The sequence below is a fragment of the Macadamia integrifolia genome, unplaced genomic scaffold, assembly GCF_013358625.1.
Source record: "Macadamia integrifolia cultivar HAES 741 unplaced genomic scaffold, SCU_Mint_v3 scaffold3718, whole genome shotgun sequence".
Classification (NCBI taxonomy): Eukaryota; Viridiplantae; Streptophyta; class Magnoliopsida; order Proteales; family Proteaceae; genus Macadamia; species Macadamia integrifolia.
This window is the reverse complement of record NW_024869759.1, coordinates 1-4888: the sequence shown is the minus strand read 5'-3', so window position 1 is coordinate 4888 and position 4888 is coordinate 1. Positions and strand designations below refer to the sequence as shown.

The 4888-nt window shown below is 34.2% G+C and overlaps 1 long non-coding RNA gene across 3 annotated transcripts; it reads right to left on the bottom strand.

Annotated features, from left to right (window-relative positions):
- Positions 1 to 1343: 1343 nt before the first annotated feature.
- LOC122068329 lies at positions 1344 to 4707 on the bottom strand. 3 transcript variants are annotated; one of them, XR_006137078.1, is made up of 3 exons: positions 4102 to 4583; positions 3280 to 3361; positions 1344 to 1639 (listed from the first exon to the last, which is right to left on the bottom strand). It is a non-coding gene; the product is annotated as an uncharacterized LOC122068329 (long non-coding RNA). The 3 variants fall into 3 exon arrangements; XR_006137079.1 differs by having other exon boundaries at positions 3280 to 3352; XR_006137077.1 differs by lacking the exon at positions 3280 to 3361 and having other exon boundaries at positions 4102 to 4707.
- Between the last annotated feature and the right edge of the window lie 181 nt (positions 4708 to 4888).

Genomic DNA, 4888 nt, shown 5'->3' with positions numbered 1-4888 from the left:
TTAAAAAAAAAAAAACCTCTATTTTGAAGGAGACCTTACCTCCCAATTCAATTTCCTGTTTTTAAGGAATCTATTGCCCAAGATATTGCATTTCCTCCTCTCTCTCTCTCTCTCTCTCTCTCTCTCTCTCTCTCTCTCTCTCTCTTCATTAGTTTCTAAATGATAGTTTCATTATTAAGTAAAATTACTTTCTTTATTAAACTCTCTTTTTTTTTTTACAACATCTTTATTATCCCATTTTTAAGTAACATGATATTAATACTCTTTCCGATTTATAATGAAGCTTTTGAGGGAAAAAAAAACTTGGTACCATCAAATTAGTTATTAAACTACCTCTCTCTCTCTCTCTCTCTCTCTCTCTCTCTCTCTCATATTAGTTTCTAAATAATAGATTCATTATTGAGTCAAAATATTACTTTCTTTATTAAACTATTTTATTTTATTTTATTGGCAACATCTTTATTAAACGCACACACCCAATTCTTATTTTTTTTACCAAAAATAAAAATAAAATAAAACCAAGACTTCAAGTTTTGGTGGAGAACTAGCTATTTAATCACTTGTATATTTTTAAGGAAGCTATTGGGGAACCTCTTGCTTTTATTTTGGCAAGGACACTCTTATATCTCCCTTTCACTTTTTTGTGGGGTTTGTCAGTAAGATTCCAATCTATCTCAAGAAAAAATATAACTTCTAAAGAATCTCTCTCTCTCTCTCTCTCTCTCTCTCTCTCTCTGTGTGTGTGTGTAGTAAGACAACAAATGAAGCTTTGATTTAATATTAATCATTTATGCTCCCACGTGCATTTGCACGTATATTTTTTACTAGTATATATATATATATATATATATGCACGTGCAAATGCACATGTGGCTTTGTTGTTATTGTTGTTGCATCTGTGTGTGTGTGTGAGAGAGAGAAAGAGAGAGAGAGAGAGAGAGAGAAAGAGAGAGAAAGCTAGTTAAGTGACTCAACTCAAAGTGAATATTATTTCGAATAAACTATCACTCCAATCTAGTTTCTAACTTATTGAAGTGTTGAGCTTACTTGGTCTAGCTCATTAATTAATATCATGGTTCATGATAAAATTGTAAAAATGCATAACCAAAGCCCTCCTCCAAAATTCATTTAAAAAACTATAATGTTTTTTTCTATCTAAAAACCCAGATATTCCCATGATATTGCCATTGAGATTTAAATGAAAATATAGATAAAGGACTTGGTGGATTTGAACCACCATCTTCTTGAAGTATAGAACCATTTCCTATACCACAAGTACTCTACCAATTGAGTTAAAGATCAATATTTAAAAAATAAAAACCATTATGAAAGAAAGATAAAGAAAACCAAATTGAAATATAATATTCCATAGTTAATAATGCCTATGTTTTTTTTTTTTTCCACTATGATGCTTCTGTTAAGGGAAAAATGGAAGTACATGAATTTACTACCCTTCCCAATAAAAAGATACAACAAGCATCCACAACCATCATTAAGTGATTCCAAACTTTGATTTATTGAAAATTTACGTTTGAACATTGAAACCATAACCTATATTCTTTGTAATACTTGAGAAATCACGAGAACAAGTGTCACAGATTAGATTCCACCTCCTTGGCGCATCTTGAGTTTGGAAAGCCTACAATATGGAAAGAGAAGTTAATCCTCACCAATTCAGAAACAATGAAATGTGATAATGAGAAGAGAAAGTAAAAGAATCAGAAGCCCCCTAACCTGTTCACATCCCCTTAAGTTTTCTTTATCTCCATTGTAGATATGAGCATCGCACTATAAGTACATTATAAGGTGAATGGAGTAAAAATCCTATTTAGTTTGACCACAAGGTCCATAAGGACAAATGAAATAATGGGTGAAATTGGTAATGCCCACAAGTATATCAAAAACTTAAATTTAATCCTTGATAATACTAATAAGGATGATGTAAAATCAATAAAAAGTCAACAAATTTCTCCCACCTTAAGTAGTTGTTGTTGGGATTCTTGACCATAGAATCATATGAATAACCCCATGGGTGTTAGAATACAAAAGTCATAAACCAATGATAAAAGATTTAACCATGGGTATAGTCCCTAAACCAATATCAATAAAGTACTCCCTTCATAGATCTTAAAATAGATAACCATATAGATTTACCATATCTATGATAATCAATGGGACACCCATGACATGAATCATAAATGGGAATAGAGAAGTACCTATGTAAGTTTAGAAGCCCTATGAGCATAAATCATTAACCTCTATCCCATGTGGTTAAATATTACTCTCATGAAGAGAAGAATGATGAACTACCCAAGTGGAGTCCCTCTACTGAGATCTTCTACAGCCTCTTACTCTAGGGTCTCCTCTCTTTCTGTGCACTTGCTCTTGTGAAAAAGTAGTGCTCCCAAAACCAATAAGGCATTAAGTAATGGCTGCAGGTACCATCAGCATTCTATTTATAATACAATCCCTAAAACCCTATTCCACTCTCACAATAGAAAAAACTAGGAGTTTCCTAATTAGAGTGGGTCTATAACTGCTTGGGCCCAATAGATCAATCAGTATTAGTTAATCCCACATAAAAATCCTAACAGTTGTATCTTGTATGTCCTCTTTTGTTGGACAAAATGAGGTTATCAACCTGATCACCATCTAATGCTGAGTAATCCAACATAAGCACTAAACTCTGTCAACATACATAAAAGGGCAAAAGTGAGAGGAACCATCAAGTAAAATTCTCTACCAATACATCATCTGCTCAGCAATTTAACATAATTTGTATTTGTTTGATTGAAATAACATACACTACAAGGAAGCGGATTTAGAAAAAGGGTTCAGAGATGGGGGGTTGGATGGGTGAGGGTTGCGTAGAGAATGAGGTGGGGCATTATGCAAGGAAGAGAGAGGATTGGTAGAGATTTAAATTTTCAAGAATCGGAGGAGAGGAGGCAGTTGATTGTTTCAAGAGTTGGAGATGAGGAAGTCATTTAACTAAGTGTCTTGGGCTTATTGACATTGACATTTACATTCTCCATGTTCCCTGTTGCATGCATGTTTTCAGAAAATGTGTATCAACATCTATCTGATGAGTTCAAATAGCAAAACATGAAAGCACCAAAACCTTACAAATCGTTGTTCGGTGCGAGTTCTTTGAACTTTTTCACGGTTCTGATGAATTAAAATAGTGATATTAATGACAAAACTAAGCTCTGCTTTTTTTTTTTTTCTAATTCTATATCTAACTATCTATAAAAGTATCTCTATAGAAAAGAAGCATACCATGTTCCATTCTTGTAACTATCTGAAATTTTATGAAGCTTTGCTTTATTATCGGCCGAATTGGAGAAGTGAACTGCAGTGCCTAAGAAAACCGCAATGAGAAAACAGCCGACCCCCAGAAAAATAATTTGAGCTATGTTGATCCGATTGTCAAATAAGTAATTCAAAGTTGAGTCTTGATGGTCCAGATATCAAAATATATACATCCAACCACAACCCAATCCATTATTATAAATATATCTTAAAAAAAAAAAACCTATTATTTTGCAGCGACTACCACTGCCACTTGAAGACCAAAAAAAGCCCAAGAATATTGTTTAGCAAGGTTCCCAACATGGATGAATATCCACCAACCATTGCTATCAAAACTACTTGAACTCTTCTTTCCCATTGATTTTCTCATTCTCAATAAAAATTCCAAAATTTTCTCCGATAAAATTAAAGCAATTCCAAAATTTCACAATTTAAGTCTTTACCATAAAAGTTAAGAGTACTCACAACGAAGAATCAAGAAACACTTGAAGAGGAAGAGAGGAAGAGAAAGAGACGCATGGTCCATGAGAGGGATGCCACTTTGACTTGGGCATATAAGTTCAGCTATTGCAAATCAACATCCCAATAATAATTGAAGATAAGAATGAACAAAAATTTCACTTCCATATATACAGTCAAAAGAACAGAAACAATCAAACAAAGCACATCTGGTGATTCAATTGACTGGCCATGGAACAATTTTGGTTCTCTGTAATCTCTTCTCCTTCATCCTCTTCATATCTATCAATTTCTTGTTACATAAACTGAAAAAGCATAATAAGAACTTACCACCAAGCCCATTTGCCTTTGCGATCATCAACCATCTCCATCTCCTCAACAGAACCTCTCCACCAATCCCTTCACCGTCTTTCCGATCAATATGGTCCAATCCTCTATCTTCACTTTGGATACCGCCCCATTCTTCCACTCACATCTCCACCGTCTAGGAATGCTTCACCAAGAATGATATCATATTTGCAAATCGACCCAAACTCCTGGTAGGGAAGCACTTATACAATTACTCCTCACTTAGGGCCGCTTCTTATGGATTCTATTCACTGAATTTCTGCCGCCTCTCCACAATCGAGCTCTTCTCCTCCACCCTCTTGAACATATTTTCAGATTTACGAAGAGAAGAGGTGTGATTTGGATTAAAATCGCTTTTGTGTCGCAGATGACGATTGGGAACACCGCGCACAAGAGAGCCTCTCAGCTTCTGTACTCTTTTTTTTTTTTTTTTCTCTGTTGAAAGAGAGGCGTTTGGTAATTGAAAGGAGATAAATAAGGAGAAAGTAATAGCGTAATTAATGAAAATTTATATGATTTAGGGGAAAGATTAACCACCCAATTTTTTATCCCAACGATTGGAGAAAGGATTAACCACGCCTGTTGTGGATTATTATGTGCCCACTTTTTTTTTAAATCTTTTTTAATACTTAATTACTAAAATTTTTTAATATTTAATAATAATAATTAATTATTAGTTCCTCTCTCGGACCAGCTACTGATCATCGCCTTGTAAGCTATTGCCTCACCAACTAGCTAAACAGACGCGAGCCCTTCCTTGGGCTGATTT